The sequence below is a fragment of the Pygocentrus nattereri genome, chromosome 8 (assembly GCF_015220715.1).
Source record: "Pygocentrus nattereri isolate fPygNat1 chromosome 8, fPygNat1.pri, whole genome shotgun sequence".
Taxonomy (NCBI): domain Eukaryota; kingdom Metazoa; phylum Chordata; class Actinopteri; order Characiformes; family Serrasalmidae; genus Pygocentrus; species Pygocentrus nattereri.
Genome location: NC_051218.1, coordinates 35,667,387 through 35,677,002, shown reverse-complemented (window position 1 = coordinate 35,677,002; position 9,616 = coordinate 35,667,387). Strand labels below are relative to the sequence as shown.

Below are 9,616 nucleotides of genomic sequence, written 5' to 3'. Positions count from 1 at the left end.
TTTTCAAAAGAGCTTTTTACAACCCAATTTCTAAATACAATACAATACAACAATACAATACAACCCAATTTATAAAAATGTTGGGACGCTGAGCAAAATGTAAATGAAATCAAACGGCAATGATGTGCAAATATTTAAACTCTATATTTATTTGAAAACATTACAAAGACAACATATCAAATTGATAAAGTTTCATATTGAAACTGAGAATGTTTAATTCTTTTTTGAAAATTATATGCCCATTTTAAATTTGATGTCAGTAACATGTTTCAAAAAAGCTGGGACAGAGCATCAAAAGACTGGTAAAGTTGTGTAATGCTACAAAAACACCTCAAGGTTAATTTGCAACAGGTCAACATCATCACTGGGTAGAAAACAGAATCTTTCAGAAGTTTAAATGAAGAGAGTTTTTTTTTTTTCAAAAGAAATATAGTTCCTAGTTTTAGCATTTGATATGTTGTCTTTCCATATTTTTCAAACAAATATAGGGTTTAAATGATCTGGACACCATTGCATTTTGTTTTCATTTACATTTTGCACAGCATCCCAACTTTTTTGGAAATGCGTTTGTATAAACCTGTAAGTGGAATTTCCTGCTTATGTACAAATATGATAAACCAACTTTGCAGGAGAGCTCACAATGATGTTTTTAAGTTTGTCCTCAGATATATAATAAAGTGCACTGTGTTAGATCATGTCTATTGGCTTCAGCAATGAGGGAGCTGCAGTGATATAGATATCGCCATAACCCAATACCATAAAAATGATTGCTTGAACATCTTTCTACTTTCAGAAGAAAAAAAATGACTCTATTTCTAACAATCCCAGCCTAACTTGATTTACTGATCAGTGTGTCCTAAAAGATCCTATACAAATTCCCAAATCATTGTGATTTGAAACAGTCAACAACTGTACCATTCAAACACTATAAATTCCAAGAGATCAAGAGAACATTAATGATAAAAGTAGCTTATTTTAGTTTCAAAATAAAACATCAAACAAACAGACAGATAAACAAACAAGAAAGCAAACAAATACTAATATTGGAATTGGGATTTGATGTGTGAGTATTTTTGGCCTAACAGTGGAACTGAGGTTCTGTTGAATATAACATTTTTCTTTCCACCTAATATTAAGATCATGAAAGACCATAGAAATATATTTGTCATTTTCATTTGCCTCAAAAAAAAAAAAAAATAGAAGGCAGAGTTGAATTAAGATTAGTATCTAGGTCAGTACTACTTTTATTTTTAATAATAATCAGTCTGAATGTATTATTATTATTATTGTTGTTGTTGTTGTTGTTGTTGTTGTTGTTGATGATGATAAACTACATGTGAATTGCTGTCTATTTTCTTTTTCATTATACTCTTGGTCCTGGCTTTGTCTGTTTTTTCCTCCCCCTGTGAGTGAAAAATAGGTGGGCCTTCCTGTTTCTGTAAGTTACCAGTCCATGCCACCAACAGCCAGCAGAAGGTGGAGGCAGCTTTCTGAGAGGATTAGAGCCAGTGACCATGGGAACTCCATTTCCCTTACTTCCCTGGGTTCATCAGGCCAACTAAGCTCATGTGCTGAGGGCTGTATTAAAGACAGCACAAATTGAACTCAGCGGCACACCTTTGTAGAGAGGTGACTGGTAGAAAAGCAAAGAAAAGAAAAAAGAAAAGACAAAGTAGCTAAAAAAGAAAAAAAGAGCTAAAAGAAGGGGATATTTTTGAGGTCCTTTGTTCCTTTTGTGTGAAACTATCTTCTTTTTTTGAGCTCGATGCTCTCGCGCTCTTTTGGTTAGAATTTTCGCATGTTTTTTCCCACAATTCTAGCTCTAAGCTGCTCTCCAGCCCTCAGACTGGGCCCCTGCAGATTTGAACTGGGGATATACTGATGTGCACATTATCACTGCAGACCAGTGGTAATTTGCACATCAGTATATCCCCAGTTCAAATCTTACCCAGGGTTGATCATGAAAACCAGTCACACCAATATTCACACATAAATATTCCTTACTGTTCAAAAGTCTCTGCATTTGTGTGTAGCAACCTCCACCACCCCACCCCCCATCCAAGCTATGCCATGACAGTTTCATTTGGATATGGAAATGTCTTGTTTAACTGGGGTATAAATATGAGGTGAAACGGCTGTTAATTGCCAGAGATGTTGAGGACGATGTTTAGCACGGCAAAAAATCTCTCCAGGGTTCGTGTTTTCACCTTTGCAGAAGATGGTACTATTTCGGGGTCACTAAGGCCCAATCGCTTTTCTTCTTTTTATCCCTATCCGTTGTTTTCAAGTGTCACAACTAACCACTTGGAACTAAGATACAAGGTTGAAATACTGTCCTATGAAATGAAACAACCCTCACCGTGCTTCATTAACGGGCTACTAGCAGTGCTCTGTACGTGACCCGGCCCGTCTTCAGTAATGGCAGAGAAGAGAAAAGTGCGGCAAACTTGCTGCTGGGTTTCAGTTACATTTAAGGCATCATGTGCTTTCAAGAAAGAATGTGCAAAACAGAAGTGGTAGGGGCAAGGGGTGAAATAGCATTGGGCCCATGTCTCCAAAACTACAAGAGGTGATCTCCATGTCAGCAAAGTATTTGGAAGATGTTTCAGGAGAAATCTTTTTATTTATCATCAAACCACAAACATAAGCACCTAGAGTTCCGTAGACTCTACTGAAACGTTTCCTGAAATTGGGTTTTATGGTCAGATAAGAGAAAAAAGTCAAGCTTTTGCCAACATATACATAAAGTGGGATTAGAGCAAAAAAAGGAGATGAAGCCTACAAAAGAGCTTCATCCTCACTGTTGAGGATGGTGGAGGATCTGTGATGTTTTGTTTTTCTTCCAAAGGAGGAAGTTGTTAGTATGCACACTGTTCAGATGATTTTAAATATAAATCTGGCTGCATCTGCAAAAACGTTGGTCAGTGTTAGATCTTCCAGCAGGAAACATATGCAATATATATCAGAGAGCAAGCAGATGTGGACACTTCTGGAAAACATATGGTACTGCTGGGACAGCAAAAACCCGGCACTGGTTAATAAGTTCATTTGTGGGTTGGATGATCATATTTATCATTGGTCCAGAAATGAGCCACCTCCTGTCTGCTTTCTGATGTGGACAAAGCCACATAAAAATGTTTCAGTGACCACAGAATCAAACTTGTGACATGACCATGTTTGTTCTCTGACCTAAACCCCTTAATGTAAAGCTGTTTGGTTAAGAATAGTCACCAAACCAGGAATTGTTGTCATGTTGGCAAAGGGAAGCTGCTCAAATTACAAAATGCTTGGCTGCCAATAATAAAAATAATGATTGTGGTTTGATTGTTGTTCACTTTGATGAAGCTAATTACTCACAAATATACCTTTTCAAGAACCTTTTACACATTTTAACCAAGGGTGTTAATGATTATGGAGTGCACTGTTTCTTACAATGAGACTTGAATCATTGTAAACAAGGAAGCCAGAAGCACATCTGGTGGGTGGGAGGGTTGGTTGACATGTGACATTCACCGGCGAATGAGATTCATCTCTTGAGCTCACTATGCTAGTGCAGTTTGATGATTTGGTAAGAAGGTTCCTTTCCAAGTTACTTCAAATAAGCAAAGCATCTTATGATGATGACGATGATGATGATGATGGCTCCACTGTGGATTCTCAGTATATCTCTCTACATAATATGTAAGTTATGAGCTCTTTATAAAATTGTGAGATGTTAAATTGTGATTAGATTCTTTTGTAAATTCTGTTACTAAAATGTCATCCACTGTTTTTCTTATTGCTCATAATTGATTTCATGTCATTTTGTAGGTCTTGTTGAAGCTGTGCAGCTTAATGAGCAGTTTATCTCAGTTAACACTGGAGAAAATGTTACTCTGTCTTGCAAAGTTGAAAAGTCTGATACTCACGTTAAGGTTTGGTACAAACAACAACTGTGGCAGAAACCTAAAGAAGTGGTATCAAAGTTAGACCAGAAACCTCCAGTCATTAAAAATGGTTCAAAATTCAGTGTAAATGAAGATTTTTCTCTGACTATTAAAGAAACTTCTGAAGATGATGAAGGAATGTACTTCTGTGGGAAAACTGATGGAAAAACATTCACATTTTCTAATATCATAGTCGTGGCTGTGACAGGTAATCATATTACTGCTTTTATTATATAAACACACAACTTTTCACTATTTATTTTTATAATATTAGAATCACATTAGATTGTATTTAGAATATGTTTGTGCCTAGAATAATAAAAACTTTGATTTAAGTCTCACACTGGGAATGATGAACACAATGCCATGTTTAATCAGTATAAAGTGCAGCTTTAAACACTTTTATTACATTCACCAGGGCGTCCTCAATCAAACATATCAGTGCTCCAAACTCCAGTACGGGGGTCAGTTTCTCCAGGAGAGTCGGTCACTCTGCAGTGCACGGTCCTCTCTGAGATCAGAGCAGCAGAACTCCAAGTGCTCTGGTTCAGAGCTGCTGCAGGACAATCCTTTCCTGAAATCATTTACACTCATCAGAACAGCAGCAGCCGTCAATGTGAGATCAGCTCGTCTACAAGCTGCTCTCTGTATGAGTTCTCTAAGAACATCCTCGACCAGCACCATACTGGAACTTACTACTGCGCTGTGGCTGCTTGTGGGAAGATCATTGTTGGGAATGGAGCATCAGTAGAGCTGAGTAAGCAATATTTAAGATGTTTAAAGTTATTGGTCATTGATCATTTGTGTGACATAAAATATCTGACAGTTTTCTGCAGCTATAATGACTGAATAAATTACATTGTGTTTGGCATAATTTAACAATTTTTAGGACCCTGAGAAATTTGTGTTTAAAGCAATAACAATTGGCAACACTTTAGGGTCTACTACTTATTGAAAAATGAACTATTGAGAAGTATTTAAAAATGCTTTAGTGCCTTAGAACTGTTGTTTAAATGCATCCATAGCACACAAGGTGGTCTGTGAAGTAATTATCGGTAATACTTTATTTTGAGTGCTCCTCTTTAGATGAAGCAAACACTCAACAGTCACTTGGTAACACATCAACAAAATATCAGTGATGAATACATTCTGCAGATTATCAACAGATTTAATTAACCGTGAGAATAAAATCTGTTGATAATCTGCTGAATTCAGTTTTCCCTTTATTTGGAGAGTCCAAATTCATATCTGTAGATGTTTAACCTGACAGGTCCAATACAGACCATCTCAACATCCTCCACAAGCTGTTATAGACTTAATTGGAGCTTAACTGGACTGACTGGACTGGTTTTGGTGAAGGTTAAGGTTCGGATTAGGCCCAGAGTGAGGGTTAGGATTAGGTTTTGGGTTGAGGTAAGGATAACGGTTAGGATTAAGGGCTTCGGTAAGGGTTAGGATTAGGTTTTGGGTTGAGGATAAGGTCAGGGTTCCGATTAGGGCCAGAGTGAAGGTGAGGGTTAGGTTTTGGTAAGGTTGGGGAGGTTAGGTTTTGCGTAATGGAAGTAACATATTAACAACACATCTACTTAATGTAAATAATGTATCAACAGAACATCTACAAGATATTTACTTCAGTGTATTCAGATGCTTCACTACTGCTACTTCACTGATACGTTGTTGATGTGTTACTGATACTCTGTTAAGAGTTTATCAATCATCTACAAAGTACCACTCAGAATGAAGTTACCTAGTCATTAACTGTTTGTTGACTATGGATTTAAATGGTAATTGATTATAATGTTTCAGTTATAAGAATAATGTCTTTGTGACATCTTAATTAAATAAAAAAACACAAAAAAATTATCTGAATTCTAAATGGTGTAAATGGTGACATTTGTTTGCATGTCATAAACGAATAATGATTACTTTTACAGTGATTGGTAGATGATTGTATTTGAAAAATAAAAAAGGAAATTATTTATTTAAGAGAATATAACAGACACATTCCCTTAAGAAGGCATTTATCAGCTTTCAATGTCAAAGTTTAATAATACATAAATAATAATAACTGTATAATTTTTTTATAAAAATGATAAAATACATTTAAATGATTTAAATACTGATTACTAATTAGCAAGACCTGAAACACAGTGGAATATAATTATAATAACCAATGGCCTTGATTAAGAAAGATCATGATATTTCAGGTGTGCTTAGGACGGAAAGATCACAATTAAAGTATATTTTACTCATTTGTCAACAGCTAATTATTCTTGTAGAAAAGATTATATTAACATATGAATAACTTTAATAATACATTTCTAAGCATGCATGGAAATCTGTTTTTATTTACTACATATTATTAATCGGTTGCTAATAATAAATTGTTAAGAAGCCTTAAAAAAGTTCCTAAAATGAAAGTTTATTAAAAGGTTTTTTTTTTTTTTTTTTCTGGGCAGTAAGGGTTCATTTGCTGTAAAATTCAGAAATATTACAACAGACATGAATAACATTATTACAGTAAGTAGAGACTTTGTGTATGTTGGTGTTTGTATTTTGACATTTCCAGAACTCTGCTCTGTATTATTTGTCGTTGTCATGCAATACCTAATCCATAATTTATTACATTAAATTGGGAGCTCTGTGGTGGATTAGGACACATCTGTGTGATGGCTGGGAGCGTAGAGATGGAATCCCTAACAAAACCTGTGTTCTTCTAATGAGCTCACATATAAACGTCTTAGAAAATATTAAATACTGGTTACTTTTTAATGTATTAGTGTTTACAGTTGTTATAATTCTGATTTAATGCAGCATTCTTACCGACAAAGCACTTACTGTTCACATAAAATTACAAATACGTTTGACGCCTTTTGTAGAGAACTGTACTTTATTAGAGCATCGCTAAGACGTACATTATTCCTTTATTCATATTTTACCTTCCATGCTAATGTGGCGCTGAGTAACCCTACATATCAAAACATATTCAGGCATATAAAAGTACAAACTATGTTTAATTAAATCAAAAGTTTTTTGGTTCAGGGTGTTTAAGGTAGTGGTCAGTGGTGTGGTGACTAATGGGCAGTACTGGTTCTCGCACACACAAAGACAAATTAGAGTTCTGCTCAGTTTCGTTTAAAAATTATATGAATTTGGTTGGGTGTTTAATTACAAAGAGATCAACACATAGAATTACAATGTGTGAATATAATTGAATCTTTATATTGAACATAATAATTACATGTAATTAAATAATTTAATTAAAATAAAACAAGTCTTTTGGCTTGAACTATTTATCACGCAAATTTACAGTGTTTGTTTGTTTGTTTATCTCTCTCTCTCAGAGGAGCCTGTTATAATCTTTCTGGGAGCAGCTTTAGGAGTCTGTGTGGTTGTGATCTCTGCTCAAGCCTTTATAATCTGTAAAAGGAGAAACAGTGACCGCTGCAATGGTGAGTGGAGGAGTTTCTACTCCTTTCTTTACATTAATCACAGAAAGGTCAGAGAAACTGTTTCACTGTTTAAGACCAAATGCTATTGGATGAAGTGTTACAGAAAGTTTGTGTTTATAAAGAAATAAGCTTATGGTGCCACTTTTATTGTAGTCAGCATGTATTTAATTTAACCCACATTGTATGTAAAATATTTCAAAGATGAAAACATTACTGCAAACATTTTTCCTCTTACACACACACACACACACACACACACACACACACACACACACACACACACACACACACACACAAACATAAACACACACGCACACACACACACATGCAAACACACACACATACACACACATACACAAACATACATGCATATACACACACACACACAAACACACCTACATACATACATACACACAGACACACACACACACAGATGACAGAACAAATTGAGTATATATGATCCTAAACAATTTTTTTTTTCATTTGGATCTTGGAGCTTTCATTCCTCATATAAAATGATCTTGCAGAGTTTCTGAGAAACATAAGAAAAATACCCTCCACTAACTGAGTTGTAAGAGATCCTAGACTAGTTTGCCTCAGCTGAGTAAAGTGATCTGAACAAGCTGTAACGGATCAGGAGATCAGCTGATTTGTCTTTTAAACGTCTTAAGCAAGAACTTTTACTTACTGTGGAACTTGAATGTGACTGAATGAATATCCTTTATTTAATGTAGAAACACTTTATACACTATTCATTTTGTTTTAGGCATCAACTCCAATGACCTGTCAATGAAAATGTGGTAAAAATGGTAAAAAATGTTGGCTTGGAAAAAAAATTGCCTGATCCAAACATGATCCTGTATATTGTTTTACCACCACAGGGAGAAAAGAACAAGGTTCATCAGCAGAGAACACAACCAATCAGGTAACACCTGTGATCTGTACCACTTTCAGAAGATGCTGATACTGTTTAATCCACACAGAACTTACTTAACCTTCTGTGTTCTTCCTCACAGACTGCTGAGAGTCTGAATTACGCTCCCATCCATTTCAAAGAGAACAAAGCCAAACCTGGACGAGTGAAGAGAGAACAGCCTGAAGACATTGTTTACTCTCAAGTGAGAAGCTCTAATGCTAAAGCTCATCGGTCTCATCGCTAGATCTCTTTCCTGTAGTGAGCAGTAGTGAAGTTTGGGGATGTTTGTATTTTACTGGGATATTCAGAGCTGCACATGATCTCCAGATTAGTTTAATGATGTTTGCTATGGTTTCTCTTGATTTTGGACTGTGAGGGTGTTTGTTGTTTTTGTTAATATTTGCCAGGATCTTCAGTGAAGTGCTGTACTTTGTTAAAGTCCCTACTTTGCTTGAACCTGGGTGAAAAATGTGCAGTTCAGTATGAAGTTTCATTTCTCTAAAGGACTGTGTGAGGACGTTTTTAGAGTGAGTGTGGTCACTATAATCTTTCAGTTAATACCGATGGTCTCTGACAATGTGCAGCTTTCATACGACGGTGTTGTATTTTTGAAGGCAGCCTAAAGGTTTGACAGAAAAGTTATTTCAGATTTTAATGGGAATTTTCTCATCATTTGTTTTTATCCATCACTGATCAGTTATTAAACACAACAATTACACTTCCAGAGCAACAGTGCTGTTTACACAGTACACTGAGTGTTATCCGACTCAAAATAGATGCAGATATCAGATACAAGAAATGGTTTTCTGTATTCTGGTTTTTTTGTTTGTTTGTTTTTTTAGTTTTTGACACATTTTCTGACATGGTTTGGATACTCCACAAAGAACCCATGATAGTATACCTGATAACTGCCATTTGCAAAGGCACACTCAATACTTCCATTAAATTTTATGAAATATTAATATAAAATGACATTTCTAATGTGACATAATGTAACATAATAATTTACTGTTAATTCTCATCACAGACGTTTCACAAACTGTAGAGTCACGTTATTAAGCACAATAGAAAGAACATCTGAACCTCTATGACAGTTTCAACCTGTTAATTTCTTTAATGCAGTGTTTTATTGTTGTTGCACCTGTTTTAGTAAAATTAACATGATCTAGCACAGCTGCACTTTTTAGCAAGCCGATAAATATATGAGAATATATTTCATTTCTCAGGTCACAACATTATTTGCTGTGTTAAAAATAGGTCTCACCTTACATTAAAAGTCCATTTTAGCCCCCTGAAGACTTTTTATTCCATGTTATTTCTAA

General features: G+C 35.3%; 1 long non-coding RNA gene across 1 annotated transcript; it reads left to right on the top strand.

The window, feature by feature from the left end:
- Positions 1 to 7,286: 7,286 nt before the first annotated feature.
- Positions 7,287 to 9,052, top strand: LOC119263864. The gene is made up of 3 exons (XR_005130570.1): positions 7,287 to 7,378; positions 8,260 to 8,303; positions 8,395 to 9,052. It is a non-coding gene; the product is annotated as an uncharacterized LOC119263864 (long non-coding RNA).
- Positions 9,053 to 9,616: the final 564 nt, after the last annotated feature.